This window comes from Sinocyclocheilus rhinocerous, unplaced genomic scaffold (genome assembly GCF_001515625.1).
Source record: "Sinocyclocheilus rhinocerous isolate Xijiao unplaced genomic scaffold, SAMN03320098_v1.1 scaffold14, whole genome shotgun sequence".
Lineage (NCBI taxonomy): Eukaryota > Metazoa > Chordata > Actinopteri > Cypriniformes > Cyprinidae > Sinocyclocheilus > Sinocyclocheilus rhinocerous.
This window is the reverse complement of record NW_015629561.1, coordinates 464,842-473,637: the sequence shown is the minus strand read 5'-3', so window position 1 is coordinate 473,637 and position 8,796 is coordinate 464,842. Positions and strand designations below refer to the sequence as shown.

Sequence of the window (8,796 nt, the reverse complement as noted above, 5' to 3'; positions counted from 1 at the left end):
CAGACACTTTTTGGTTGTTAAAAAAAGGTGCGCTCGTTCAAAACAGTTGCGTTCTATCCTTCGCTGGCTGTTCTGTTGTGTTTGTGTCGCAAATTCAGTGACGCAGGTAGTTACGATTCTCTCCGGCCAATACGTGATCAGTAGAGTTTACACGTCACGTTTTGGTAACGGTACGGTTCACTTGGAACCCCAACCGAGGTGGTACTAAAAAAAGTACCAGGTACCAGGTACTGTACCCAGTGGAAACCCCCCCAAAAGGGAACCGTACTGAGCCGTACCGTGCCGTACCATGCAGTGGAAAAGCGCCATATGTGACTATTGCAGCTGAGTTACATGATAAAGGGGTAAGTGACAAGGAAATATCAGGTTTCATATAATGTTCTGACTGTGAGAAAGAAATGAAGGAGAGAAGGAAAAATAGAACAGACAGCAAAGGGGTTGGGGGCAAGAAAGGGAGACTTATAATAGGAGGGTTGTGGGGCTACACGGTAAGGGCAGAGAGAGAGAAAGAGAAAGAGAGTGATCTGCCTCCACTTCGTCTCTCTTGCTCAAGTACGCAAGCCACCGACAGCAACAGCCACACACCGACGAGAGAGCGAGAGAGAGAGAGAGAGAGAGAGAGAGCACACAGATCCTTCCTCTGTAGATCGCCTACACAGTGTCAGAAATAGAGCTGAGTTTAAGGCAGGTGCGTACAACGCGTCTTGCATGAGACCCTGGGCGGTGCGCTAATACACAATCTGAGAGAGGATACATGTTGATTGACTAACGTCAAGAAGGAAAACGAGAAAAAACGTGACGACAACAAAAAGGAAAGAAGAAAAAGAAGTAGAAGAGACCGAGATGTACGCTGAAATTAAATCTCTGCACGGTAGGGAAGTTTATAATTTTCTCTCGAGATCGAAATTTGCTGCAGATGCTTTTCTATTGGTGTTGACACAAGAAAGGGCAGGAAATTATTCCAGCAGAGAACAACCTGTCTGAAATTAACCTAAGCATCTAATTCTTCGATATTTACGAATGAATCGAGAGGTTTTGTGCCACAAAATCTGGTGACGATAGTTTGAAACGCTGCTCAAGTTGTGCGTTGCACTGACAGGTCAAGACATTTCCACGCTGCATGGCAGTTATGGTCAGCATGCAGAGCACATCGGGATAGAGTAGCACTGACTCACACATTAGCTCGGCCGAGGAGGAGGAGGAGGAGAGAGAGAGAGAGAGAGAGAGAGACTACCCGTGATGTCGGCAAATCGCAGCAAGTGAGAGAAAAGGGGAAAAAAAGACCTGATTGATTTGAGACTCACAAGTCAGCTTTCTCTCCACCCAAATCTCTGAGATTCCCTAAGAAGGACAGATGAATGAGGAGGAGGATTGGGAATACAAAGGGAGGGAGATCAAGGACAAAAAAGGGGAAAGGGGGAACTGATCTTCCCGTCTACCTAAAATAATCACATTCGGTTAAATCCTAATCTCTTTCTTCTCTCTCTCTTTGTCCCACTTTCCTTCTCCATCATTTGTGGTTTTATAGAATCGCACAAATTCTCAAAGTGAGGCTATCATCTTCAGAAAAAGTGAAATGTGTCACAGCAGAAAAGCTTTTGTTATATAAAAGATGTTCTTGTCAAAAGGTATACAGAAGCATTGCTGGATTTAGGGGTTTTCTCATTTTAATATATTATAGGCTAGGCTTGAGGTTAGTATGATTTAAAAAAGAAATTCTAATTTGATTCAACAAGGCTGCATTATATTCATCAAAAATGACAGCAGCACAATTGTTTGAAACATTGTTAATAATGAGAAATGATTCTTGAGCACCAAATCAGTATATTAGAAAGATTTCTGAAGACTGGAGTATTGACTGCTAAAAAATCATCTTTGCCATCACAGGAATAAATTACATTTTAAAATGTATTAAAATAGAATTTTGTTTCACTGTATTTAATTTTTATCGAGAGATGAAGAGATGATGAGATGACACAAAGTATTGTGAATTAAATAGGAACAAATTTAAAGTAGCCTACTAAAGAGATGTCTAAACTTATCAAAATAATTGTCTGTCCTCAACAGCGATATTATTTCATTTTGCTACAAACCCTTGAGTTGACCAGAAACAATGTAGCTCTCCATCTGCCTCTAAAGAAGAGAAAGTAGATTAATTATACTGAAAAACTTTAATAAGACACACATCTAAAACGCTAAAACAGGTGTGTATAGCGGAAATTTGTGTAAATGTCTATTTTACGCCCATTTTCTCTTTCAACAACTGTTATGGCAGAGAATTTAGACGATCAAGTCAGTTAAAGTTCCACTAAAACATCTAACCTGAGACAGTAGCCTATGTTTTATAGCAATATATATATATATCCGGTTTAATGTCATAGGTATTTGAATATAACTATCGCCCCCTTGAGTCCTAAGGTGTCTTACAGCCAAGCATGTTAAATCGGAGCGCGTGTGTACTTCCGGCCTTAGAGTGAGTACTTCCGGCCTGAGAGTGTCTAAATTGCGTCGCGTTACAAAATGCGGAAAGCTTTGAACATCACAACACAACGTCATTGTAAAAGTAACAGAAAACAACAACATTGCCATAAAAAAAATCACAGCCTATAACAGTAACAGTAATCATGTATTCTTCCGCAATGCTTGCTGGGAAGTAACTTCCATTTAATATGAAATTGTTTGCTCAGATGGCTCTTTTAGGCTAGCTGGGGCAAAATTTGGGAGAATATTATTGTTCTAACGTGTGTGTGATTCAAAGTAATTTACACTTTTTAGTATCTGTGACTCAGAAAAGCTAGATACAATGTGGGCTAATTGCTTTTTACAGTGTGAAATTTACCAAGTATACAAAAAAAATTTTTTTTTTTAATCGGTGAGGCATACCAGTAAAGTCAAGCATGTTCAGGCATGCTTGTGTGTGTGTGTGTTAATGTTATAACGGAGATTATGGTGGAGGGGGTTTAATTGTGCTGGGATATGCAAGTGGCACACAGTAATGTGCTTAGTTAAACTCCTCCTCTCATTCGTCCTGACGAAGTGCTGAGACAGGGGCCGGGGAATGGGAAACCAGAGAGCGAGTGAGAGCCCTATAATAGATTACCCTATTACTACAGATGCCCTTCGGTAGCCTCTTCACATGAGGAGGGAGCCGAGGTGAGCGGAACTCACAGTCAGGCATCTGGAGAGGCTTTCACTCTAACAGCGGTATAACATATAGATATGTCGTGGAAAACAAGCGTTTAATATATCAACTAAAGACGGCGGCATTAAAAATGATGATGACGAGATGTGATTCCATTTAGCAGGAGGGTTTCTTACCTGTCCAGTTTTAGGTGTTATTGTTTTGGGGGCTTTTTTAAAGAGAGTGCTTAAATGCTCTCAAGAGTATGTGGAAACCTAAAGTCTACCAGGAATTGATTGGACTGTGAAAACTGGCCATTTTGCATAACAGAATGGAGCCAGAGCTGAATGTGAGTTTAGGGATTGTGGAGGCTGAAGGTCAAGTTCACCCTTGAGAGCATCTCATTGTAAGGCAATGGCAACGCTAAATCATGGCAACAATAAATATGAGGCTATTGTTTAGGGATAGTTCACCCCCAAAAAAAGAAAATTCTGTCATGATTTACTCACCTTTCTCTTGTTCCAAACCTGTATTAATTTCTTTCTTCTGTTTAGCACAGACGAAGATAAATTGAAGAAATTTGGTAACCAAATATTTGATGGTAGCCACTGACTTCCATAATAATATGGAAAAAAATATTATGGAAGTTACCGTCAGCTGTTTGGTTGCCAACATTCTTCTAAATATCCTCTTTTGTGCTCAACAGAAGGAGGAAACTCTTACCGGTTTTCGAACTTTTAGATGCCATGGACCCCCCAAAATGATCTTCCTCACTAACTTCATTGTTTGCAATTAAATTAATATAAATGTATTTTTAATAAATATAATAAGTTGGTCCTGTGCAATATATTAACATAGCTTTTTTCTTTTTTGCCAACAGAGCATGTTTTGATGATGAATAAGGCACTCAAAATGCATATGTAGTCAAAACAGAAAACCACATGTGCTAAAACAAAAAGCTAAAGCAGACTTCTGGGTTACAGATTTTCTGACACTATGTGGTCATTTTGGGAACTGCATTTGTACAGAACGGTTGAAGCTGGCCTCTTGCTCTAGTACAGTATGAAATAGAGAGCAAAGTGTATGGTATTTAGACTAATGTTCTTCATAATGGGAACGCATGAGAGGAGAGAGAGAGAGAGAGAGAGAGAGAGAGAGAGAGAGAGAGATAACGCAGTGTGCGTGCGCGTTTGTGTGGATGTAGGGGCACGCATCTGTCATTTCATTGAAGTGACCAGCATCCAGAAACTCTCCCACCCTCTCTTCCTCTCTCCTCCTCTTCCTCCTCCCTGCTGTTGCTATCCGTGTCTGCGTCTCGCGGCTGTGCCGCTGTCGCAGTTGAATTTGCAGAAGCTAGCGTGCGCGCTCTGCTTCTCCACAGCGAGTCTATTGTTGTTGTCCTCCTCCACACTCTTTTCTCTGAGGGGTGTCAGCTCACTGTGCTAATCCTTCTCTACCTCTTCATGTGTGGGGAGGAAGCATGCGCGTGTGGGTGTCATCCTGGAAGATCGGACCAACACACATGAGAGTGTTGGCAGGTGCCCGGTGCATTATGCGGCTCCGAAAGAGAGAGCGAGTGAGTGTGCAGTCAGGACAGATTGGGTGTGATAAATACATTATATGATGCTCATATAGGCTATATATTTCGTAAGAATGCCTGTGTGGTTGTTGCTTGTTTGTGGATAAATATAGAGTTCAACTAAACCATTAACTAGAGCAGGGGTTGGGAACGTTGATCCTGGAGGGCTTGTGTCCCTGCAGAGTTTAGCTCCAACCCTAATCAAACACACCTGAGCAAGCTAATCAAGGTCTTCAGGATACAGGTAGGTATTTTTTTTCAGGGTTGGAGCTAAACTCTGCAGGACAATGGCCCTCCAGGATCAACGTTCCCCACCCCTGAACTAGAGGGACCAAGGAAACGCACACGTTTTTAAAGTTAAGGTGTAAAGCAGTTCGCAACCTGTTGACCTGACTGACGGGACTTAGTGACGTCAGTCGAAAAGGAAAGTAGTTTCAGAGGCAAGTTATAACAGTTTGCTGAATGCTTTAAACTATTATGTCATTTGGAATAATGTCCAATGGAAACGAAAGTTAAGGTAAAAAATTACTTTTTTTATTATTATATTATAGAAAAATATTTTCTTCTACCAAAGATACAATTTACATGTGACCCCCAAAATAAATAAATAAATAAAATAGCCCTAAAATGAGTTTTGGACATGGGTTGTTAATGACAGTGAATCACAATCCAATTTGTCATGAAAAATATTCTGACAGCTAATAAAAATGCACCCAGACATCAATGAATAAATTCTTAATAAGTCGTACCAAGAAATTAAACACATGGCTTGTCCTGACAACTAGACTGGAAAGATAATTGCATAGTTTGTTTATCACAATGTTGATTAGCCCTCAGTGCTGTGTATGGGCATGATTACTGAATGCAAATATACACTTCTTCGTGCATGAGGGAGCTCAACGGTCTCTGACAGTGCATCACTGTAAACATTATTATCTTTACAGTTCTTCATCATTTAGTGGCTTATATTAGTTCCTAACTACTCAAGATGTCCTTTTTATGAGGCAAACTTTAGCCAACCCAATAGATTATTGCTACCTACAACAATAAATTTAGAGGCAATGACTTTTTAAATTTAATTCAATGAAAAATGCCATGACCCTTGAATTGCTCCTAATTAATGATTTAGCTAGACTGACAGTCACAATGTGCTGTATATGCAGTAGAGAGTAAATCATGTTCTTTTTTTAGTTGAAGTTCTTTTGCCTATTCCGAAAACTAATTTGTTAAACTCAAATCCACTTTGAATCCTCAGATGTCTTGATTTCATAACGCTCACAGCTATTGTTCTCTAAATCATCCTTTATCGTGCTTCACATCTCATCTAGATCCAAAGGCAATCTAAATGAGAGGCAATTTATTTGAGCTCTGCTCATAGTCTCCGTCTTCATAAAAAAAAGAAAAATAAATGGATCCAAAGTGGATTCAAAGAGTGACTCTAAAGCTAAATAATGTACAAGTAGCAGAAAAAAGTGAGAGTTGCCTATTAAACTACCAATGACACGAGCTATGATTCATTCAAAGAGACTCAAAATTAGACTCAAAATCATGAGTTACTGATTTGAATCAAACTGATTTATTGAATCGGTTGGAGTGGTTCCTTCTTAAGTTACTGACTGGCCAAGAAATGCTACTTTGATCATTAAATGAATATATTTAACATACAAAACTATCTATCCGTCTTTTTTCTATCTTTCTATACGCATAATTTCAGATGTCTCTCTCATATAAATACACCCACAGGTGTGATTCTAAAGAAAATATTTTCAGTTACTCTTTGAGAACAAACTGTAATCACAAACACTCCTACTTGACACGTTCTCTACTGATTCCACCTATAGAATAACACACTTGACCACTGCTGTCCACTCATAATTTATTTTTAAAGAGCCCATTCCAATGTTTTTCAAAGGTGACAGTGGCACGTGTCAAGGCCTACGTTGCACTGTCAACAACCACTTCACTTTGAGCATAAGACAAGAACCCCCACGAAGGGCGAAATGCTGCCACGGTTCTGCTTTCTAAAATTAAAAACACTAGGGGCTGACAGTACAGTACAGCTAAAAACAATAACGAAGGGTTACCTTGCAAATACAAATACAATGCTTCAGCTCCTCGGCCCGCTATCCCGCTGATTTGTGCTGGCTTTGAGGCTTGTGTGCCCTTTTAGGAGGTGTTTTGTGATCTTTCAATGTCTTCATCCTGCAGGTAAGTGTGAGCTGGTTTGTCATAAACATCTGTTAAATCCTCTTCGTGTTAGCATCGCTAATGAGGCGAAGGGTGTGACAGAACAGATGCCTCAGAGTGCGAAAAAGAGATACAGAGGCGAGACTGTGGAAAAAGGAGAGAGAATGAAAGGGTGAGTGATGGGAGAAAATTTATGCAGCACATCCCTCCGTCCCCCTACAGATGAGTCTTCTTCAGTGAGGGCAGATGTTTCCATGATTAAGAAGCTGAGACAGGCTAGGTGCTGCTTAGCAGATATATCTGCTGTTGCAAAGACATGCCCATTTGACTATAACGGCAGGGTCGATTATGTTTATTGATCTGCCACAAAGGAAACAGTCTCGTGCTATTTACCACATGCAAACAGCTCCCGTTCCATATGGCAGACAATGACATGCAAGAGCCTCAAACCAAATTAAGAATTGTGCATGTGATGTCTTGTTTAACTTATCATCATTCCATGGACGTCCCTGCCATCTAGCTGCTGTAATCCCCTTTTATTATCATGGTTTGGCCTGTGAACAATTCGAGATAATCCCTATTAAACTGGCCTTAATAAAAATTTATAGCAACAAAAGGCAATGGGTTTGATGTGGAGAGACTTGGGGGAAAAACTCCTAAAAAAGAAATATAAAGTTTATATTTGGTACAGCGGAAAATAATATGATGACAGAGCAGGAATTTTTCCCAGGGTTGGGAATCAAGAACTGTTCAGAGCGGTTTCCATTTTTGAAACAATGCCGGAACAGAATAATTTTCACAAATTTCAGTTCTGTTAATGGTTCTTGAACGTCAACATTCTTTAAACATTTATTTCTTTATTTTTTACAGATGTAGATGAAAAAAAAATGCATTCAATTAATCAAAAGTGACAGTAAAGACATTTATAATGTTACAGAAGATTTCTACTTCAAATAAATGCATTTCTTCTATTCATCAAAGAATTTTGAAAAAGAATAATAATAATAATAATAATGTTTCTTGAGCACCAAATAAGCATATTTTTTTAAGGATCATGTGACACTGAATATTGGAGTAATAGCTGCTGAGAATTCAGCTTTGCCATCACAGGAATAAACTACATTTTAAAATATATTAATTATTTTAAATCATAATATTAATTCACAATATTTCTGATATTTCTATTTTTACTGTATTTTTCATCAAATAAATGCAGCCTTGGTGATCATAACAGACACCTTTCAACAAGATTTTAAAAACCTTATCAACCTTTTAAACAATAGTCTATATATTTATTATTATAGTAATATTCAATTTTTTGGTTTAATTTAGTTTGGACCCATTTTTGGGAGGGGAAAGTACTAAAAATGTTTAAGTAACCAGAATATTTTTTTCTGTATGATTTCCAACCCTAATGACATGCACACAAGGTCTGTCCACATTCAAGTTGATTCCCAGTGACTTTATTTTGATGTGTAATTGTGTATAATCTCACATGGCTCAATTATGGACAGCAGGCTGGATTGTTAAAGGGGTCATATGATGCTATTTTAAATATCATTATTTTGTGTATTTGGTGTAACAGAATATGTTGACATGCTTCAATGTTCAAAAAACACATTATTTTTCAAATACTGTACATTATTGTAGGTCCTTTATGCCCCGCCTCTCTCAAACACGTAGTTTTCAACAAAGCCCCCTCCTTTGACAAGCACAGTCTGCTCTGATTGGCCAGCTGAACCAGTGCATTGTGATTGGCCGAACACAACAAGCACGCGTCGGAAATGTAACGCCCCTTACCATAATCGCGAGCGTCAGCTTTCAAAGTAAATATCAAGACAATTAATAATGTCGTTAGTTTTACCATCAGTTCAAGCCCGAAAGGGCAACAGAGTCGCGTGACAGACAC

General features: G+C 39.0%; 1 protein-coding gene across 1 annotated transcript in view; it reads left to right on the top strand.

Moving 5' to 3' along the window:
- Nucleotides 1–738: 738 nt before the first annotated feature.
- The window catches only part of LOC107739267 (leucine-rich repeat neuronal protein 2-like), a 64,008-nt gene continuing 55,950 nt past the window's right edge, over nucleotides 739–8,796 (top strand). Inside the window, exon 1 of the mRNA XM_016551312.1 lies at nucleotides 739–871. The gene's annotated coding sequence lies outside the window, so the exon portion shown is untranslated. The remainder of the gene's footprint in view (nucleotides 872–8,796) is intronic.